Source organism: Cheilinus undulatus, linkage group 2, assembly GCF_018320785.1.
Source record: "Cheilinus undulatus linkage group 2, ASM1832078v1, whole genome shotgun sequence".
In the NCBI taxonomy this organism is placed as follows: Eukaryota; Metazoa; Chordata; class Actinopteri; order Labriformes; family Labridae; genus Cheilinus; species Cheilinus undulatus.
This window is the reverse complement of record NC_054866.1, coordinates 52,521,084-52,544,938: the sequence shown is the minus strand read 5'-3', so window position 1 is coordinate 52,544,938 and position 23,855 is coordinate 52,521,084. Positions and strand designations below refer to the sequence as shown.

Sequence of the window (23,855 nt, the reverse complement as noted above, 5' to 3'; positions counted from 1 at the left end):
TCATTGAGTCTATCAAGTCTGATTTTTGCTCTACCTTTTATGAACTGGTCCCAAACATAAGTGCTAATGAAAAAGGCCAAACTAACACTAGAGCTGGGTATATTTGGGTTTTTTCTGATAGCAGTACTAAATTGGTACTTTCAATAAAGGTGCCATGCTTCACAGCACCTGAATCAACACTTTTATGAGAAAAAGGAGTTTTATTGGTCAGCAGCTGAATAAAAGCTGCCTTGGTTTCTTTGGGACAACTTAACAAGGCATTCATGGACTCTGTATAGACAGGTAAACTTGCAAGTCATCTGCAAAGGAAAGAATTCCTGTAGTAATCAGAAAAGGACCCCAAGGGAAGCATGGAGAGAAAACAGAATGGGGCCTAGAACGGAGCCTTGGGGGACCACATGGCCTAGTGAGGCTGCTGCAGAGGAGTTAGGGTCCAGATGGTTGGAAAGGGTCCTCCTAGACAGATACAAAAGGAACCATTTACAAACCAGAACCCCTACTTCCACCACAGTTCAAGGCAGCATGATTTCAGAGGTCCATGTAGAGACAATGTTGAAATATACATTTGAACTTTCATCTCTCAGATAGGAGACTCTGCTGCTGTTACATAAATGCATTTTGAAGCTGGCTGTGTGTTTCCAGCATCAGAGAACCCTCCTGAACATGAGCTCAGAGCTGAAAAATCATCAGATCAGCTCTGAGCCTGCAGGTATTACCACTCTCCGACACTCTGCAGCGTGTTCACATGAAGCTGCTGATGTTTCTGAGCAGACATGATTCACTCATCACCTCACATTTCATCCCAGAGCAGAGAGGAGGAGCTGCAAACAAAACTCATGCAGAGAAGCATTAATCTGACTTATACTCGCCATGTTACTCAACTTCAGGTATCAGCAGTTTTCCACAAATTTACACCTGCTTCTATTGTTCTTTAATCCACTGATATCTACAGGTGAAGACGGTTTTTGGTCTAAAACTGTCTGGTTTCTTGCAGTACAAAGTAAAGTTGTCGAAAAGTAGATTTCTGATGCAAACTTTGTTATTTTAATGATTTAAAGTATCAGAAAGTACCAAAACTTTAAAAGACTACATCTTTTTCATAAAACAGGGGTGCTGGAAATAAATGCATGAATCGAAGTTGCAGTCACATGATTGCTGCGTGGTCCTTCTTCCACAGTGTAAAGCTATACAAACTGCTGTCTGCTCTATAGAGCAGTGGTTCTCAAGTGGTGGGGTGGGACCCTAAAGTGGGTCATGGAGCTCCTTTCAGTGGGTTGCAAACAAGTGCCCAGAAAAAATGGTGGCCAGAAAATTCTATAAAGTATGGAAGGCCTAAGTGGAGACAATTTTATACTTTTTATTTGACTTTTCCATGTCAGTCTCCAATCTCATTCTCTCAAGATTCCCACTTATTTATCTAAATTTCTCAGGATACAAAGCTGGTTTTCTTAAGATAACAAGGTAACTCCTCACAAATTTGCTAAAATGACATGCTAGGGAAAAGGGAGTAAAATAAAATGTAATGCATGCATGCTTTTTGTATTTATGCATGTTTTAACGTGTTTGAGTTGTCCTGTGTCTTTGTTCAGTCGTGTTTTATTCCGTTTCAGGTCCAGACTGCACAGTTTTTTAAAAATACATTGAAGTAATAGAAAATTTTAAAATATCTGGGTCCTGATTTCTGATAAGTGGGGAGGGGTGCAGTGTGAATTTTTGCAGCTATTTTTAATGTCAGTCTTAGTTTTAGTCTGCAAATAAAATGTCTTTTAGTTTTAGTTACATTTTAGTTATTTCTATCCTTTTTAGTTTTAGTTGATGAAAACTCAAAAACATTTTAGTCTAGTTTTAGTCCATAAAAAGTCCTCACAGTTTAGTCTTTACTTTTAGCCCAAGCATTTATTCTCTTGCCTAAATCTGGCACCAAATCATGGTCTTGTGTTCTCTGCACTCTGCTAAACCTGGGATCCCTGCTTTTTACAGCTGAGAGGCAGAATAAATACAGATGCATTGCATTTAGACAGATTTACTCACAGTGGAGAAATATCCCGGATTTTGAATGTCCAATGAAAACTACATTACATTTTAGTCTAGTTTTAGTCATCTTGATGAAAACTAAACTTAGTTTTGTTCGTTTTAATCATCACAGATCTATTTTTGTTAGTCTTAGTCTAGTTTTTGTCATGGAGAAAGAGGCTGTTTAGTCATCATTTTAGTCAACGAAATTAACACTGGAGTGGTGGGTCCTGATGCCCAACCAGTAGAGAACCACTAGAGAATCACTAGAACCTTATATCAGATGAAGAATTTCAGAATGAAATCCTGTTTTTCATTGACTCAGGTATCCTGGATCATGGATGCATGTCTGATGTCTGAAACAAAACAAACAGCTGGAAAATGGTTTCATTTATCAGTGAGTCGGGAGCATTCTGATGGTAGACAGACCTCCCTCCGTCATGGATTTATGTACATCATCAGCTGCGACTCGCCCTTTTGCATTTGGCGCCCGCGAAGGCAACTGAGAAGTGTGAACACAGCATCTAGGTATCAATATCTATGGGCTAAAGCATGGGTGTCAAACTCAAGGCCCGGGGGCCAAATGCGGCCTATTGTGGAGTTTTACCCGGCCCACAAGATCATTTCAAATATTCATTTGAAGTGGCTCACCCAGATGAGGTCTGCAGATTTCCTCCAGTATAAAAATGTAAATTTAACTCTAATTTAAAAAAAAAAAAAAAACTTAAGTCATAAAAATCTGAAAAGGTAGACAGTAGAAATAGTCAGGAATGAGAGACAGAAATTCATTTGTGTTTTCATTTCACATTTTCATTTTGCATCCCAAAATTATGACCTAAACTTAATTTTGACTTTTTATTTCATATTTTGACCTTTAAAATTCATAATTTTGGCCGTTTCTCTCATATTGTGACCTTTTAGGTTCACAGTTTTTCATTTTAAATCATATTGTGACCTTTTAAATTCCCAACTTTAACTTTTGATGCCATATTTTCACTTTTTAAACTCCTGATCTAGAATTTTATCTCATATTTTGACCTTTTAGAGTCAGAATTTTGAATTTTATCTTCTATTTTGACTTTTTAAACTCTTTTTAACTTCGTGACTTATAAAGTTGACATTTTATCTCAGATTTTGAGCCTTTAACTCGTTTATTTAGCATTTATTTGTCAAACAGTAACATTGATGCTGTGATGTTTAATCTTTTTTTTTTTTTTCTTTTTTTTCGAAATCTTAAAATCCTTTATCATCACTGTTCATAAATCGGGTTCATAAACCCAGTGCTGCAGAGCCTTTAAGTTGATAAAAAGTGGCATTTTAAGCCATGGTTAATCATCTTTGTAAAATCACCTCATCCCTCTATCAAACCAGGCTGATAGAAAAAGGCAGATTTAAAGTTTTACCAGTAATTACATATTTACTGTCTTTGGATTTTTGCATCCTTTGCACATTTTTAAGTACAATTCTGCAGGATTGATGAAGTCTGCACCAAAGGATGAGTTTATGGGAAAACGTACTTGTTTACAGCAAATTTGATCTTTTTCCTCCCATCAAATCCACACAGCAGGTGAAGATGGTGATGAAGACGAAGACTCCATGTTTGTTGCCAGTGACTCATCCTCTCTTCAGCTGTTGATTGGATTATATAACGAGCTCTTTTCTGCTAATTAGACGCGTGTACACTTGACTCCATCACGCTGTCGTTCCACTGGCGGTCAATCACCGCCGAGTTCTGACAGTTAGGAAGCTTTACAGCCGAGTTTAGCTCTCAGTCCCCTCAGTTAAACCGGAAGATTCCACGTAGATTCCCTTTACCACTGTAAGAAATACCAAAGACATTTATCAAACATTAAACTGAGGTTTTTCCATGTCAAGCTACACTGTAAGAGCCAGTCTTCATGATATGGCGAACCCATGCTCTATGGTAGGGAGAGGAAAGGGGTTAAAGGATTTACATGAGCGCTGTGAATGTCATGTTGAACTTTGAGCTCATCAACGTCTACGTTTTGATCCAAGCCGGCATAAAAGTGTCTGAGAAGTATGAAAAATTGGAATTAGAGTGAAAATCTGAGTGGAACGTTGGAACACTTTGATGCTCTTAAAAAAAAATAATCCCCCACATCCAATCGGTTGGTTTCTGAGCCTGAGGCGGATCCGATGAGTCCGGCAGCTTTCATTGGTTCTTCAGGATTACCACGGAAACATCCCTACTCAGAGAGCATGTGTCAGTGAATGTAGGCCTACTCTCCCTACAGACAAACCAGGTCAGCGTCTTTAATTACTGTCGAGTATTCGCGTCCTCGTACCTGCTCAGAGGGACTGAAAACAGAGACGGAGAGGAGAACAAAGACGAGCACCTTCATCATCAAGAATATGCTGTCTGTCCGACAGGTCTGCTGGGAAAGAAAATGGCCAAATCCATCTGGAGGGTTGATCAATGAGTGTCAGTTTGAACACATTAATGTGTTGACCAATGAGGCATAAGGAGATGAACATAGAGGATGCTTTTTACTCTTAGAGTAGAAACAGATTCACCAAGGAAATACACCCCCATAAACGACACATACCAAGAATATTCAGATTTATTCATACGCAGATGATACTGGCATTTATGTTAGAGTAAACTAATTAAGAATAAAACTCTTACTATTTGATATGTTCTTTGTAAATGTTTTGTTGGGTTTTGACTTTGAAGAGACAGAGTTAAGTCAAACCTCCTCTGGGTTTGTTGTTCTTAGCTCTGTGTTCACACAGATAGGACGGTGCTTATTCACATTGTTTTTTTTTAACTCAGCGGCTTAAACCTGTTCTTTTTTTCATGTGAGCCTGTCCCTCACTGACCATTGGTCCCATCACTGCATGTGGGAAGAGAGACATGCCCCACCCGAACCTGAAAGGTGCCAAAAAAGTAGGGCTGTATGCATCTGTCGTTTTGGTGCTTTTCCAACATTTAAGAACAGAAATGTAAATCATTTCATCCTGGACTGAACCCAAAAGAACGAAACCACCTGGTGGAAACAGAAAATCTAAGCCCCAGGAGCTAAGTAGGAATAAAACGGTCCTCTTTCTTTCAAACTGCTGAGGTAGTCATCTTTCAGACTGTTAAATGTTCACTGCAGACTGATCCCTGATAACCACTGAGTTTAACATGCACTTTTACTCACAGCTACATGACTGATAAAGCTTCTGCCTCTCAGACTGTCAGTGAAGTTTGACATTCATGTAAAAACAGAGGCGGTCAGACGGGTTCTGGTTCAGTTCAGGAGAAGAAGACAGTTCTGTTAAAATAAATATGACCGCTTTGTTCACTTACATAAGGCCTGTGACGTAACTGCAGAACGTTAGGAACCCAAACTCCAAATGAGTCAATGTTTTTGTCCTGACTTCATTTAGGACCCAGACACTGGTCTCTGGTGAGACAGAAGAAATTTGTTTGACTCATACATCCACTCTGACCTCACCTCTTTTCTGCATGTTAACACAGTGGTTCTCAGCCTTGGGGTCAGGACCCCCTGGGGGTCGCGAAACACTGAGAGGGGGTCCTCAGATGCCCTAAAAAAAAAACTAAGAATATTTTTAAATTACACTGTTGCGACTTAACACCAGTTTTGTCACATTTTTACCCCTTTTCATAATTTTTCCCCACCAACTTTAACACATTTCTGCCATTTAACACCTATTTCTGTCAGGTTTCAACTCTTTCCACCACTTTTTTCTGCCTGTTGTTGCCACTTCTAAACCAAATCTTGCCACTTAAGCTAAATGTTGCCTCTGTTGACCCATTATTGCCACTCTCAACCCCTTTTTTACACCCAGGCTTTCCCATTTTAACCACATTACACCATTTGATATGCCCAATTTTGGTAGTTTAACCAATGTCTGCCAATATCTGCCTATTTTTCCTTTCTCAGTTAACCCTTTATTGGCAGTTTATATAAATTCTTCATCTCATTTCACCAAATTTCCACCCATTTTTGCTAATTTAAAGCAATTTCAGCCACATTTTAACTTTCTTTTATTTTATTACAAAGGTATTTACATTAAGAAGGCTACACACATTAATAAATAAAGATATTTGTTTCTTTGATAAGTGTGGTTATTATTCAGGTTAGATATAAAATATGGATACCACAGCTTAACTTCACAATGGACTATGGTTTTGTTGACCCCCATGGGCCCCAGTTTGGCTGGGTGCCAGAAAGCTCTCCCCTTTTCCCCTTTTTATCGGTAGGATTGTCTCCACATGACTATTCTTAATTGTGCATGGCTGTTTAGCCACCTTCAGGTACAGTGGGGGTCCCCAGGCTTTGGCGCCTTTATTTTGGGGGTCGTGGGCTGAAAAGGTTGAGAACCACTGTGTTAATAGTCCTAACACATTTAAAACAAGGGCTGGAAAAGTCTGTAGAAGATCTCGATGTAGAGGAGACCTTCACCAGTACGTCTGAAAATCTGTGATTCTGGCCATAAAATGGATGGATGGAGACATTTATGACTACGCATACTGAATAAATAAAAGTAGTTCAAAAGCATTCAGTCCATAGTAGCATGAATCTGAACATGAGGGTGCAACAAGCTTTATGCTATAAAAGAGGAGGCTGGGGTGGAGGAGGTGAAGCTTTGCCATCAACAGCAGCAGAGTGGTGCATCAGCATTCTTGACAGCTCAGTTTAGACAGCTGACTGTCACCAATGACGTTCTAAACCACGGGTGTCAAACTCAAGGACAGGGGGCCAAATCTGGCCAATGAGACAGTTAAATCCGGCCCGCAAGATGATATGATATTTGTAATAACTGGCCCATCAGTATGCAGACTTCCTCAAGAATAAAAATGTCAGCTTATCTTTGATGATTTCCTGGTTAAGTTATAAAATCTGAAAAATTAAGGAGTAAAAATAAATAAATGAGAACTCAGGAATGTTAATTTCATATTTTCAATTTTGCATCTCACAATAGGGACTCAAACTTAGGATTTTGACTTTTCATTTCATACTTTGAGCATTTCAACTCATAATTTTGACTTCTCATATAATACTTTGAGCTTTTAGATTCATAATTTGAAATTTTAAGTCATGTTTTGACCTTTTTAAGTAATTATTTTGTATTTTATCTCATTTTTTCAACTCCTTACTTTGACTTCATAATCCCACAGTTTGACCTTTTAAGACTCACAATTTAAAATTTACAATCATATTTTGACTTTTAATTTCATGATCATAATTTTTATCTTAAATTTTGATCTTTTAAGATCATAATTTTGACTTTCTTTCTAATACATTTGCTTTTAAAAAACATAACTTTTCCTTTTCAATTCATGTTTTGACCTTTTTGAACTAATAAATTTATTTTTCTCTGAATATGAGCCTTTAAACCGATCTTTTTAACTTTTTTAACCTTAAAATCTTTTATCTCTTTTTTTCATATTTTATATTTTCATACTTTATTACTAGTGAAATGAGGTTGACTGTTTATGGTTAAAAAGGTGACCCTGTTAGGCCCTCAGGTTAGACCTGAATCCAGAATCCAGCCCCTGCTGTGATTGAGTTTGACACCCCTGTCCTAAACGGTCTAGTCATGTTGGGAGTCTCTGTTCTGAAGTGGACTTTAGACAGTAAGCATGTGATGCTGTGTAGTATCTGATACTAACTTTCATGCTGTTATGACATGATACAAAGCAGAGGGATGCCTTTCTTGCCCACCAGGAGGTTTTGAATATGGTAACCCGCATCGCTGGGCTTCATGACGTCTCTCCAGAAACCAACCCTGATGCTACTGCGGCTACGTCCATGTTTTATACAGTCCATGAAGGCAATCGCTCTGCTCCTTTAGATTCTGTAGAATAAGTGCTGAATAACGGCAGGCTGAAAATCCTCATTCCATATCCACACACAAACTCCTCACACTCCAGCTGGGTGTTAATGAGCCGTGTGATCGATTGTGACGCTGCCGCTGTGGATTTCCTGTCCTTCAGTCCTTCAGGTATGTTTCCTGATCAATAGACAAACTGCCTCATCAGAGGGCAGCAGAAAGTCAGCAGGACACCTCCACGACCATCACACCGCCACACCACGCAGCGCTCCCTATCTACTGTAAGAGACGTTCATTAACTCTGAGTCTGAAGAGGCTGATGCTCTGAAAGACGTCCAGCAGGTAGATCCTTATTTACTCTCAAAATAACTTCAAGCAGATTCTCTGAATCTTTCGATGGTAGTATGGATTGTAGACGGTGGGATATTTGAAGTCTTCACAATTTTACACTGAGGAACATTTTTCTGAAATTGTTCCACAATTGTTAGACGGAGTTTCACAGATCAGTAAACCTCTGCCCAGGGGCGTAGCTAGGGATTTTGGGCCCCCAGAAAGAATATTACACAGGGCTCCCATTAACAGGCTAGCCAAGCAACAAATGCATTTAAATGTATTTCTGAAGCATAATTTCCCAATATAAGAGCATTTTTTTACTATGGTTAAATTAAATTTACTTGCATCATTTAAAGTTGCTGGACTATACAATTTGGACATTTTTAAAAAGATTGAATTTTATTTCAGTCTATTTGATATAAATTTCAGTCTACTGACCGATTCATTTAGATCAGCATTACTCAACCCTGCTCAACCAAAGAGCCAAATTGTTACAAAAATGCCTTTGCAAGATCCACAATATAATTGGTGGAAAGTGGCAAAAACTGATTAGAGTCACAATAAATATAAGATAACCCTTTAAGCACCAAAGTTGCAAAATTGCAACAAGCAATATTGCAGAATAAAACGGGCTGTAGCAGCAACTATGGTGCCTAATGTTGTTACTACTTTACACCAGGAGATGGCAGACATGAGTAACTTCAATCCCAGCAGCATATGTGGGCGTCTTTCCATTCAAAGTTTTGGAGAGAGAGTTTGAAGATGCATCCCCTGGTCGAGGAGGCGAGGAAGTGGGAGAAGTGGTTGTAGTCGGTGCATAAAAGAGAAAAAGAGAGCGAATTTTAGCAAGAATACTCACAATTTCAGGAGGAATAGTGGAACATTCACCCCTGTGACGATGACGATCAGTCGTCCGGTGAGACCAAGAAGTCGGAGCCACACAAACTCCGTGCATCATGAGAGTCCACAAGCAGCACATACCAAAGCCGATGCTTTTCCTCACCAGGGCCGGGGTGGGAGTAATCGGTGAATGCTGATGAGGGGACGCGGTGGGGGTTTCAGGGGTGGTCAATACACGACGTTCAGTTGTCCGGTGACACTGAAATTGGCGCGCATCTGTGAGCACTCTGTATGCCATGAGAGTCCACAAGCAGCACATACCGAAGCCGTTGCTTTTCCTCACAGTAGCCGGGCTGGGGACGTGGTGGGGGTTGCAGGGGTGGTCAAAACAAGAATATTGACGGAGGTAGCAGGAATAAAAAAACACCGCGGAGGTAGGGGCAGACGTGGTAGAAGCAGTGGCGATGGAGGCCACTTAGTGACGTCAGAATATGCAAATTAGATGAGTGAATTTACTCCCACCACAAACTTTGGGTCATACTGAAGATTTTTCTCATTCACAGTATGCCTTTATCTCTAACCACTTTCAAGCAACAGCCTTTTGAAATCTTGATATCAAAATGATATATTTTCTTGAAAAAAACTCTGGAACCTAAAGGGTTAAAGGTGGCAAATAATGGTCAAACGGCAAAAAAGTGGCAAAAAGGGGCAAAGTAGGCATAAAATGGCAAAAAGTTGGTGAAAAGTGGAAAAAACAGGGAGAAAAAGTGGCAAAATAGGGAAGAAAGTGGCAAAAATTGGTGAGAAGTTACCCAAAAATTAGTTACAAGTGGCAAAAACATGCCTAAAAACAGCGAAAAAATGAGTGTAAAAGTGACTTAAATGGGCAAAAATGCTGAAAACACTGGCATTTAATGGCAAAATGTGGATTAAGTGGGCAAATTGTGGCAAAAAAGGACAAAATTGCAAATGGCAAATGGCAAAAAGCAGGATAAAAGAGGCAAAAAACTGTAGGCAAAAATGGGAAAGACGCAGTAAAAATGGGCAAAATGGCAGAAATCAATGGCAAAAATTGGCTTCAAGCAGTAAAAATTTATTTAAAGTGGCAAATAATACAAAAAAAAGGTTAAAAAAAATGGGAAATATGGATTCAAACTGATGAATGTGACTTGCAATGGATGATTTTTGAGGTCATAGATTCCCTTTATAAATGTTTCCTGGGGAATAATATTTCAAATGAAGACATAAAAGAGCTACACATTGAGTTTCACTGATTTAGATGCTTTTGATTCAATAATGCACTAATTACAAAGAACAATATTTAAAAACACACTTTAGGGCCCCTCCCTACTGTGGGTAATCAGTACCCCCCCATGCTACGCCCCTGTGTCTGCCTCTCTAAAATACTCCCCTTGTCATGTCATTGAACTGTTGCCAGTTAATTAGCTGTAAAATGCTCCTCCAGCAGTTTTTCATCAATACCACTTCTTCAGTCTGTTGTTGCCCCATCCCAACTTTTTTGAGATGTGTAGCCGCCATCAATGAGCTAATATTTCATGAAATGGTAAAATGCCTTAGTTTAAATATCTGATGTGTTCTATTGTGAATTAAATGTGGGTTCAAGATATGTTTTATTTACATTTTAGACAGCGCCCCAACTTTTTTGGAATCCGGGTTGCACATCAGATCCCTTGAGTACTAACCAGAGTGAAAACATTGAAACCAGATTCAAAATAAGCCTTCCAATAATTGTTAAATCACATCTTTTTCTGGTGTGGATCTTGCTGGTGAAAAACACACAAACCAAACCACAGAAATCATCAAACGTGGATTAATCCACTGCTGAAAATAGTCCCCATTGAAGGCTCTAAATCCCTTTTTTTTCTACTCTTTGGCTAATTTAATTATAAATCTACACTCAGTGAAATTAAAAACACTGAGGGTTTTTCTTCTGTTACATTTATGAGACTGAGAGGAGAGAAAAATAAAAACATCTGACTTCTAGCTCATTAAATTATCTCTCTGACCTCACCACAGCGAGCCTCTACACTCAAACGCTCTGTCTGCAGCTGAAACAGTTAAAGTGTTAAACATCAGCGTGGGCGTTAGCCTGATGTTCAAACAGAAACGCTCGCTGTGTTTTCACTAAATCTGGATTATTTCAGCCTCTTTTGTTACCGTCAAACATACATCCACAGTATGGTTTCTTTCTTTCAGGTCTGATGACTCATAACACACGGAGATAAAAAATAATCCCTACAGCCTCGTCTTTAAAGGAATAACCCAACATTTTTCAGCAGTGATTCAGAGGAGTCTGTGGTTTGTATGTGAGGGTTTGAAACAAAGAGGTTTATCCTGAGCTGCAGAGACGGAATAAAAAAAAGTGCTAACAGTCACAGAAGGTAAATGTATTATGATCTGCAAATATGTATTGTTTAGTTCAAACTTTTCCCTTCTACTGTGGATTTATTCAGTGTTGTCAATGACTAGCCATACTTTAAACATTCCTAAGTCATGTGATCAGCTGATCAGCTGACTGATGATCATAAACTGATGTTGCTTCACGTGACACTGCAGACGGAAGGACGTCTCATGAGCCGTTAAACATCGGTCTTTGGTCTCCAGTCCTCCGCGTCGATTCCTCCAGTCTCTCCAAGAGTCTCTGGTGGGGCGGACTAAGACTCAAGGAAAAGACCCAAGCCACGTAACAGCCGAAGTGAGACGCAGCCCAGGTCTGGTCTCTGCTCGACCTGGAAATGCCTGGTCAGGGGTCTCAGGGGCCTGGTGGAGAGGTGTGGCGCTATGGGGGTGAGCTCAGGGGGTTGAACTCGCAACTGATGGCAGCCATCATAAAAAGACATGTCCTGTTATAAGTATAAAAATGAAGACTTTGGTGAAGACTAGTTTTGCAAACTGTTGGAAATTTAGTGCATTTAAGTGAAAAAAAATCTTCATTTTTTTTAAATAATAAAAAACTTCAGAATAATGAAATCTGTGATATTCCTACAAACATGACCACTGGTGCAGCCTTGGTTTCAGCTCTGCCTCTCTTACTGTGATCAATAAAGTTTGCATCAGTGATGGACCGATCAGCTGCAGCCTCTCGTGATGACAGAAGGCTGGAGACACAGCGCCATCTGCTGGAAGACTGCAGCTCTGAGTCTGCTGATCTGCTGAGTTTTATCCCAGTTAAACAGAGATGAATGTTTGATGCTCTGCTGAAACATTCATGAACATGAAAACGAGCAGCAGCTTTGAACACGCTCACTATCATCTGAAGCTGCAGCCACAGCAGGAGGAAGAGGTGCATTATGGGTAATGTAGGCACAGAGTAAAACCGTGACATCTTTGTCGTACTGCTTTGGTTTTAACTCTACTTTCCACATGGATAAAGATATTTTTTTCTGAGCATAAATATGCTGTGATGACCTGAAAAGACAGAAGAGTTCTACAGAGAACCATCAGGGGAGAACATAACCAGAAAAATCAGGGTATTTCATGAAGAGGAGGATGATGAAGTCCATGACAGAGACATGATAATGACTCTGCAGAAAGAAAAAGGAGACCGAATACTGAAAGAAGAAGTGGAGAGAGACACAAGATGATCACCATGACTACAATGTGATGAAAAGACAAAATCTAAGCATCAAAAAGACATTTTCTGAGAAATAAAATAGGTATAAATGGATCAGAGATGTAGTTAGTCTGTAAATATGTGCAGATAAAAATGGGGCTATTCAGTGAACAGAAAGAATCATCCTTTGTACTGACTGTAAAGCTTTAAGTGGTAAAAAGTGGTACTCAAATCAGAAAAGCTGAGAGTGTCCACCAGAGGGAGACAAAGACGCTCCTACTGTCAGCGCTGACAGTAACTGCAGAATAATGGAGGACGAATTATTCAGATGTTTCTGACACTTTTAAAAATACCACATTAAATAAGTATCAGTATATCACATTATATTTTTTCTTTATCTTCAAAAATCATGACCTCTGAGGATAAGATGTCACCATGTCTCCTCTCATATGGTTTTATTGCTCAACTCCTTACCCCCTCTCTCCTTGTGTGTAGGATTCATTTTAATATCCACAGCCTGTATACGCCTGGTATTATTTAATTTCTTTAAAGTCTTCTAAAAACTCAACATGATGCAAAATTTGTTATCAAGAAAACCCTGAGTGAAAATAAACATTCATAACTGAGAAAATCTCCCTAAAAACTGCTGGTTTTGGTAGTTGAGACCATCTCTGAGGACTGTATAGGCGTATCAGTTTACATTTTGATTAACAGATGGCTAAGTAGGATTGTTAGCAAAATAACCCAAATAGACAGCCAATATCTAAGTATTACTGTACCGTAATGACCCAAATATACAGCCAATATATATATATATATATATATATATATATATATATATAGCATCATTGCCATAATTACCCAAATATACAGCTAATATGTAAGTAGCACTGTTACCATAATGACCCATATATACAGCCAATATCTAATCTGCATAGTTACCATAATGACCCAAATATACAGCCTATATCCAAGTAACATTGTTACCGTAATGACCCAAATATACAGCCTTTATCTAAGTAACATTTTTACTGTAATGACCCAAATATACAGCCAGTATCTAAGTATTACTGTTACCATAATGACCCAAATATACAGCCATTATTTAAGTACCATTGTTACCATAATGACCCAAATATACAGCCATTATTTAAGTACCATTGTTACCATAATGACCCAAATATACAGCCTATATCCAAGTAACATTGTTACCGTAATGACCCAAATATACAGCCAGTATCTAAGTATTACTGTTACCATAATGACCCAAATATACAGCAATTATCTAAGTAACATTTTTACTGTAATGACCCAAATATACAGCCACTATCTTTTAGGTTCACTTAAATAAATTTCCCCATTGGCTTCTCATAACCAGGCACGGCACCAGTCCCATTCTCATAAACAACGTAGGAGATGTTTGTATCCTTTACTCCAGAATAGACACAGCCATCCCTGATGTGCAGAAAACTAATAAATTATCTACTAAATGTTGCTGCCATCGAATTCAAACTGAGTTGTTTTGCATGAAATGGTAAAATGTCTCAGTTTCAACATCTTATTTGTTGTTTATATTCGATTGTGAATAAAATATGGATTTATGAGATCTGACAACCTTGCATTCTATTTTGATTCACATTTTACACAGCGTCCCAACTTTTTTAGAACTGGGGTCATTGTGTTTGCAATTTATTATCAGTAAAGTTCTACATTCAATCCAAACAAATGTTTGTGAGTCCAGGTGTGAACAGATATTTAACTGCTGGTGTTTTTAAGCGCTGGATTTAGGGGTGCAGATATACGAGCCGCTGACAGAGCAGAGAAACAAACAGCTGCTGCTGGGACAGAAATACTCCATCCTGTAAATATCACTGAGAAACCTCCACCAAGGTCACACTCGCAGAGTCTACTGGAGCTAATTTCGGTCTGTTTCTGTTTCTATCTCTGCTCGAGAAGCTAAAAATGTTTTCCTCTCCCTCCGTTTCTTTTTTCTGTCGACACCAACAGCTCTATGGAAAAATCCTAAAGTGGAACACAGCAGTGTCTGCTCCAGGAAAACTTCTGATCCAGCAGAGAGAGGAGAGGCCGATGTCTGCAGATACTTCTCTGCTGGTATCTCCAGGATTCAAAGTCAGTGTTAGAAGATGGAGAGTTAGGAAAAATGCTCCTTAGAAGTGAGGGTTTGAATGAATGATTGCTGAAGTTCATCCTGCAGTGGTCCAACAGGCAGGCATGTCTGGTGCATTCAGGATCTGACTCTCATTTAAAAGCTAATCTACACCATCATGGCCTCTACATGCATGGTCATTAGTGTGTTTGTCTCACTCTGCAACACTCTGCCCAAACACCATTCAGCAGGGATTTTTTCATGCCAGCTCCTGTCCACTGGAAGGATTTACATGCAAGCACATGGTTAACCTGCTAGCATGGATCCTTGAGGATGCATTGACAGTTCAGCAGGCCAGGACATTAACAAGCGTGCGAGTTTTATCATAACCTCATTCGTGATTAAATTAAATAGAAAAAAGGTACAAAAACAAGCCTGCAACCTCTTTTACCAAGCATAAAAAATGAAAACAAAATCTAAGACCTTAAGGTCATGCATCCAAGTCTTATTTTTGCAACCTTCATCTATCAACTTTTAATACTTCTTCAGACCCTGCAGACGCCCTGACTCATTTTACACAACTGTGGCTGCAGGGAGACACTGATGTGGATTAACAGGACAGTAAAGGATGGGATTATTAGCAATTTAAAAAATGAATGCACTAATTGTGGACCTTAGTTAATGCAGAATAATGTGATTAATCTTGGCAGCCCTGATTAAAACTAAAGCTAGCTTTAAATCAGGCTCAGGCCGGGCTTGGTGGGAGGATGCATAGGCTCCGGTAGGGTCCGGATGGAATTTCTGGTCCTGATCTAAGGTCCAGTGTAGGGTTCAGGGCTATGCAGACCTACGGTGTATGCATCAATCAGGCTTACAGAGGGGATCCCTGCAGAGAAAGAGCTGATTTCTTAGAGAAAGCTTATTTTTAAATCATAAACAGCTGATGGTACAATCACTTAATAACAACACATAAACTGTTGATCTACAGCGCCATACATTATGTTGTTGATGTTGTTTTGTATCATTAGGTTAGAGTAGGGTTCGTCCTGCTGCCCCCTAGTGGACAGAGATCCCAGCATATAACAACACCAACAGCTGCAGATGTTCCTCGTTTCGTAAAGTTTAACATGTCGTCAGGCAGAATATGAAAGCTCTGACTGCAGTAATAAATGTTGATGATGTTCTCTGAGAGAGTCGATGGTTGAAGGCCAGCAGTGTCGTGTTTTATGGAGGGTGTGAGCACGTGTGTAAAGAGATATTAGTGAGCTGATGAAGGTGTGAGACACTGAGAGCTGATCACAGACGTTAACACGGATATTTATACTCGATCATAACAGCGGACACAACCGGAAGACGGGGAGGAGAGGCTGATGTTTCAGAATTACTACTAAAATGTCAACGTGTCTTCTTTATTTCTGCTTTGTTAACTCTAATCTTCTATCAAACATTAAAAACATCTAAACAATAAACACAATCATATGTATGATTGAATGTAATCTCAGAGTTAGTGAAATGATGATCACCTGAGTGCAGTGATTGTAGTATAAAGACACCTGTGTCTGGAAGGTTCAGTCACTGGTTACTCAGTATTCCTGGCTACCATTACACCATGATGACAAAAGAACACTCAAAGCAACTCAGAGAAAAGGTTATTGAAAAGTCTAAGTCAGGGGATGGGAACAAAAAAATTTCCTGAACAAGTCTCTGAACATCCCCCAGAGTTCAGTTAAATCCATCATGAAGAAATATGTCACGTGTAAATCTGACTAGATCAGGCCGTCCTCACAAACTGAGTGAGCGTGCAAGAAGGAGACTAGTGAGAGAGGACACCAAGACATCTATGACTACTCTGAAGGAGTTCCAAGCTTCAGCAGCTGAGATGGGAGAGACTCTGCAGACAACAACTGTTGGCCGGGTTCTTCACCAGTCAGAGCGTTATGGGAGAGTGGCAAAGAGAAAGACACTGTTGAAGAAAACTCAGATTCAATCTGGACTAGAGTTTAACAGAAGGCATGTGGGAGACTCCATGGTCAAGAGAAGGAAAGTTCTTTGTTCTGGAGCTTTTTGACCATCAGACAAGACGCCAAACGCTGACCACCAACACACCATCCCCATTGTGGAGCATAGTGGTGGCAGTATCATGCTGTGGGGATGCTTCTCAGCAGTCAGCTCTGGAAGGCTTGTAAAGGTAGAGGGTAAAATGAATGCAGCAAAATATAGGAAAATCCTGGAGAACAATTTTCTTCAGTCTGCAAAAGAAATACAGCTTGAGAGAAGATGTATTTTCCAGTCAGACAATGAGCCGAAGCATTTAGAGAAAGCTGCACAGAAATGGTTTAAAGACAACAAGGGGAATGTTCTGGAGTGGCCGAGTCAAAGCCCAGACCTCAATCCAATAAAGATTTTGTGGCTGGACTTAAGAAGAGCTATTCATGCCCGATCCCTGTACAACCTGACAGAGCTTGAGCAGTTTAGTAAAGAAGAATGGAGTAAAATTCCAGAGTCCAGATGTTTGATCCTGACTGAGACCTATCCACACAGACTCAGAGCTGTGACTGCAGCCAAAGGTGACTCTACTAAACACTGACTTAAAGGAGGTGAATATTTATGCACTTATTTGACATTATGGATTTTTTACTTATTTGGCATTACTTTATAAAAATCTGTTTTCAATTTGACATCAGAGGGTTTTTTTTGTTTTTCAAAAAGCCAAATTATATCCACCATAGTTCATTTATACAATCAATAAAAGGGAAAAACATCTAAGAGGGTGAATATTACTATAGCCGCTGCATGTAGAGTGTAAGCTCTTATTCTTGAAAATGTTTTTGTAAACAATCCTGAGATTGATGACTGTTTGTTTCTCTACATTGTCATTTTAATGATCAGTAATCTCAAAGATCTCCTGATTGATTTGGAATCAGTCATTTCTGGTCAGTTTTTATCATTCCAGTGTTAAACAGAGCAGCATCCTCCACTGACAATGAAGTCAAAGGCAAATCAGAGAATGCTTCAGTTCCTCTCCTGTCCACTGGAGGCTGTCTGCAGTGGTCACCACCACACCTTAGGTTTTGTTTGTTACCTCCACCGAGGAGAATATGTGATCTGCAGGGTTTGTTAGTTATTAGTTTGTTAGTTTGTTTGTTAGCAACATAACTCAAAAGGTGGACAGATTTTGATGAAATTTTCAGAAAATGTAAAAAATGGCATACGGAAGAACTGATTAAATTTTGGGAGTGATCCGGATCACCGTCTGGATCCAGGAATTTTTTTAAAGGATTCTTCACTATTGGAAGATAGGGCTGATGGCGGAGGTCTGTGCTCTCCAAGTGCTTTTCTAGTTTGTTTTTTTGTTTGTTTTGTTTGTTTTTTTGAAAAAGGATAAGAGCCACTGAAAAAAAGGTATTTGAGATCAAACTTCTTTTTCCCTTTACTCTCGGATATCTGACTCTAATCACAGAGTTCTAACTTTAATCTCAAAATTTAGACTTTAATCTCATATTCTTACTTTAATCTCAGGATTTCTACTTTAACCTCAGAACTGAGACGTTAATCTAATCTCTTCTGATGTTAAATCTCAAAATAAAATTCTGACTAAAAGTCAGACTTCAATCTAAGAATTAAAATTTTGATCCCAGATTTCTGACTTTATCTTTCTTGCTCAAGCTAAGAATTCCAGTCTGACTTTAATCTCAAATTCCTGACTGTAGTTTAATATTTCTAACAATAATCACATAATTGTCTTTTGTTTTTAATCTCAGAATTAGATCCCTACTTTAATCTCAGAATTTTGACTTTGATCTCAGTATTCTTACCTTATTCTCAAATTTTGACTTTTATCCCAGTATGTTGACTTTAATCTTAAAATTCAGACTTTAGTCTCACATTCTTACTTAAATCACAGGATTTTTACTTTAACCTCAGAACTAAGACTTTAATCTCAAAATTCTGATTTCAAATCTCAAAATAAAATTCAGATTTCAATCTCAAAATTCAGACTTCAATGTAAGAATTCAGATTTAGAGCTCAAATTTCTGACTTTAGTCTCAGAAATCTGACAAAATCTCAGAATTCAAGTCTGACTTTAATCTCCAATTTTGACTGACATTTTATATTTCTGACATTAATCTCAAAACAGATTTTTTTTATCTCAGTATTCTGACTTTAATCTCAGAATTGGGACTGAAATCTCAGAAGTCAGATTTTAATCTCAGAATCTTGACTTTAATCTCATATTTCTGACAATGTCAAAAATCCAATTTTGATCTCATACTTCTGACTTGATTATAAAATTCCAACTTGAAGCTCAGGAATCTGAATTTAATCTCATAATTCTTACTTTCATTTTAGGATCTGGCAAAAACTGTGATCAGTATTTTTCTCATAGGCCCTGATCCTGTTCCATATCTCTTGATTTGGTTGATTATTAAAAAAACAGAAATTGGATCATTTAAATGATGCTGTGATGAAAAAGTTTCTACCATTGTGAAAACTTTAATTCCAAAAGAGTAGAAAGTGTGATTTCTCCCTGCAGCTCTTCATTTGTAATAACTCTAGTTTAACTCTGGGATTATTTACAGCTGCTGTTTTTTTAATATGAGTTTTATTTTTGTTTTTATTTAAATATGCACTCTTGTTCTGTCGCTTTGGACAGATCTGTTTCAGGCTTTTGTTGTGCCGAAGGTTGAAGCATTCTAACATGCAAATTCCCTCCCAACAGCATGCAAACTCACTCAGACCTCAGAGCTGGAGCAGGGAGGTCTGTGAGTGTCAGAATCTCTGTGTGCAGCTGAGGCAGTTTGATGGACGCACCTTTTAGTGAAATATCCTGTATTAGTGCTGATTTCCTCTGACTGCACTGTTGTAATAATTGTGTTTTAGAAAAGGAACCTTCTTTTAGAGATTTTATCAGTGAAGAGTGGGGAAAAAAGGCAGATCACTGTTAACTTTAACAGAAAATCACCAGAGCAGCAGCTCCTGTAGGTTTCCCTCCTGGGAATAAAGCTGAAGGGGGAGGAGGACTCACCCAGCTGGCTGGTCTCCCCGTGAACGCTGCCCTCCTCCTCGTCTGCCCTCTTGCCTTTACTCTCCCCGGACAGCAGGCGTCGGAGCAGGCTGCAGTATCGGGTCATGGCGCGCTAAAAAAGCTCAGAGTGAGCTCAGACAGAGTCCTGAGGCACTCAGTTAATCAGTCAGAGATCAAATCAACGAGTGAGTCTGCAGTCGGACGTCAGAGAGAGTTAAAGAGTGAGAGAGACAAGCTGAGTCTTTATTAACTCTGTCTGCACCTCTGCTAGATCACGCCTCTGAGTGACCACAACGCTCACAGAGAGGCTCATCTCACTACAGACTGACAGAGAGCAGCAGGAGCACTCTTCTCTTTACTCTAGAAAGGTCCAAACACTTTTCACTGAGGCCACATTCAGGTCAATCTCAGGAGGATGGGGCCGCTTTGGCACCCTTTCACCTTTAGTGTGTTAAAGTTAGTGAGGACTATTCAATCCAGGTTAAAGCTACAACCTGGACAATGCAAGTGAAAGCCTTGACTTGAGCCCTGTCCAACATGTCTGTCCACCGACAGTCCACATCCAACCTGACTGAGCTTGAGATTTGCAAAGAGGAATGGCAGAAAATCCCCCAGTCCAGGTTTACAAAGCTTGTTGCAATTGCTGCCAAAGGTTCCACAGATGCAGGTGTTCCAGGCAGGGGCGGCTGGTGCATTTTTCTTCAGGGGAGGGGACAAAAAAATCCCAATTTGATATGTTATGTATGTTAAGTATATCAAAAGATGTTACTACACCGGGAGTTAAGTTATATTAATATGCCGTTTTTACATCTGCTGGTTGGTGAACAAATATTAAAATAAGATGGCTATAATAAGGGCCATCAGCAGCCACAAGTAGCTAACTCTTATCACAGTCAACTTAAAACTTTAACTTATCACACATTATCAACTCAATATGTGACAAAATTATGTTAAAGAGCTGACTGAATAATCATTTTACATATTTGTTTTTTTTAAAGGCATAAGGTGCAAGTAGTCACCGCTTCAATAGTCACTGGTTGAGTAAAAAATATGTATACAGTACCAGACCAGCAAAAATGCTTAAACACACACAAAACTATCATTTATCGATTGGTTTACTGACTTCCTAATATTAGTCACAGCTTTGTTGCTTCATCCTGATTAGGGGTGGGTAAAAATATCGATAAATCGATGCATCACAATACTTCCCCCCTCAATTCAATATCAATTCAGCAAATCCTCTGAATTGATTCACCTCCTGGCCAGTGGGGGTCACTGTGCGTGTGATTTGCATTGTATGGACGGAGGCCACACTCGACCAAACAACAACCATAACCATGTTATGTGAGGTTTATCACAATTTCCAAGAGGAAAGAAACATTATTAAAGTTTACATGCACTTTACTTTTTCATTGTTTATACAGAACTTTCATGTTTTTTACTTTTGTACTCCTTATGCACAAATAAGTTATTTTTGCGCAGATTTTTATTTTCAGATGTTTTATTGCTAAAAAATGTGAGGTGACCTACCACATATGTTCACATAGGCATGAAAATAACTATTAAAAATTGTCAACAGGTCATTTTTGTATCTCTACTTCTTACTGAATCAACATCAAAGCATTTAAATCAATATTGAATCGATATTGAATTAAATAGCAACCTAAAGAAGTGAAATCGAATTGAATCATGAGGTTCTTAGCAATACCCAGCCCTAATCCTGATATCTGGCTGGTCAGTTCCATGCTCTTCTTTGTCCTCCTCTCTAAACGCCTTATTCTTAAACACTCCACTGAGTTTTCTTATTGCATTTCACTGTCTTCCTAGCATCTCTTGATGAGCTAAACAACGATCGCAGGTGCAATACCTGGCAGAAAGCCAGTATTTACCCCGACGGTGCATGACTTCCTCTGTGTGTCTCAAATCATGAAGCGTATCTCTCTGCTGCCACCTGTTGGTGTCTGGCGAGTGGTTAGTGATAATCCCTTCGGGGCGCAGTCATGTTGCGCCCACAGAGCTCCTATCTCTTGTATTGAGGAGGATCAAATGGCGCAGCCTTAAAACTGCAGTGAATGGAAGGCTCTGGGTGCAGGAGGCCTGCGTCCCAGGGAGGAAATGAGTGAACAGGAAGTAAAGGCAAATGCTTAGAATGTTCATGATCCACTGATTTGTTGCACATTATACATTTAAATCTCTTAATAAATCATCTTTATGCCGTACATGATCGGGTTTAGATATTCATATAAATTTATTGATATTTAAAGCAAATTTTCAAAAAAGTTATTTAATGAAGTTAAGATCCATCCTCTCTTTGTGGAGAGTCATGGGAGGGCGACGCCCTAGCGCCCCCTATTGACCAGCTGCCACTGGTTCCAGGTTTATTAAGTAATCAATTTCAAAAATGTGATGTCAAGTAATGGTGATTCTGATTTTTACAGAATGGAGCAGCTCTGAGACAAACGAGTCATGACCAGGCTGACAGATGCCCCCAAAGTGAGTCGTATGAATCAAAATTCAGGACTGAAAATCACATAGTGTAACCCTGTAATTATCATTTCTTTGTTTTTGTTTACAGAGTAATAAAACCATAAGATTGTCAACATCCTGTTGGTGTATTCTACTCTGGAAATAAAGTTCAGGATGTCTGACAGATTCTGCAGCGTCACATCAGCGAGCTTTCAAAGCTTTTGTTAATGGAGGCTGAGAGCGGCGATACAGTAATGGATCTAATGGACATGGTGTGATGATGAATATTCAGAGCTGTAATGTTAAAATCAATGCATGAGCAGCAGCTGGTGCACTAATCATTTTAGCTGCTCCATCACAGTCCATCCTCTCGCCTGCATGCCTGTTCCTCTGGAATCTTCAGAACTTTATACACCGCTTTTCTAAGATCTACTTAAACCCAGAGATTCTCAACTGCCTCAGCCTCAAGACCCAAAACTGGCTCTTTCAGGAAAAATAGAGAAATTTTGGTCAACCAATCACATGGATTTAAAAAAAAAGCAATTTGGGTGCTGCCTCACAGGAAGAAGGTTCCTGGTTCAGTTGGACCGGGCCTTTCTGTGTAATTTGCATGTTATCCCCGTATATGCATGGATTTTCTCTGGGTACTCCAGCTTGCTCCAACAGACCAACGACATGCTGGTTTGGTGAATTGGTGACTCTAAATTGCCCGTAGGTGTGAGTGTGCCTGGTTGTTTGTCTCTCTCACCCAGAGACAGCTGGGATAGGTGTGCCCCATAACCCTGAACAGAGTGAGTGCTTGGATGGACCGTGCAGTTTGGACCTCAGGAGGTTGAACCCATGCAGAGAAAATAATAAACGGAAAAAACAACCATGCTATAAAACCATTGCTAGACTTTTTTGGCACAATCCTTTACCACCTTTGCAACCCACCACTTGAAAACCACTGCTGTAATCTGTTTTTAATTATAATTCTATTAAAATGAACAAAAGTGGAGAATATCTCTAAACCAGAACCAGAACTAGAGAGATTTACAGTTATGAAACAGATGAACCTTTCACCTCTAAAATCTTTACCCTTGAATCAGAGAGGACATCTGAGCAAAGTTTGAAGAAAAATCCTCAAAGTGCTCTTTAGATAAAAACAAATCAACAACTTTGAAACAGAAAGATGTTTTTTAACCAAAAAGGAAGGAATCATCCCTACAAAGTAAAAAAAGACTCACCATGTTAAATGTTTGTCTGGACCCCACGTCTGAAGCAGCCACACCATACCGACTGATGAGTGAGTAACGACTCTCACCTTCTCTTTTTGAGGTCATGTGACTGCCTCTCATTGGCTGTAGTTTATATAGAGGCGTGGCCACACTACAAATGTTTGTCTGTCAGCCCTGATGAAAACCTACGTGGTGCAAAGATGTTAATAAAGTTTTTTTTTTTTTTTTTTTTCATGTTTGGACTTCCTTGTTTCCTCCTTGTACATCAGACATTACTGTCCTCAAAGATAACCTAACTTTGTTTCACTTTTCTTCAGCCACACTGAGCAGCCAGTCACCCCCCCTCTGTCTACAACACGCCTGATGTGGAGCCAGAAATGCAGAAACAGAAAAGTTCATATGACTCCCTATCCAGTAGACCAGGGGTTCTCAACCTTTTCAGCCCACGACCCCCAAAACAAAGGTGCCAGAGAC

At 39.3% G+C, this 23,855-nt stretch overlaps 1 long non-coding RNA gene across 1 annotated transcript; it reads right to left on the bottom strand.

The window, feature by feature from the left end:
- Nucleotides 1–207: 207 nt before the first annotated feature.
- LOC121523530 lies at nt 208–23,461 on the bottom strand. Its single transcript, XR_005993053.1, has 3 exons — nt 23,391–23,461; nt 3,531–3,830; nt 208–456 (listed from the first exon to the last, which is right to left on the bottom strand). It is a non-coding gene; the product is annotated as an uncharacterized LOC121523530 (long non-coding RNA).
- Between the last annotated feature and the right edge of the window lie 394 nt (nt 23,462–23,855).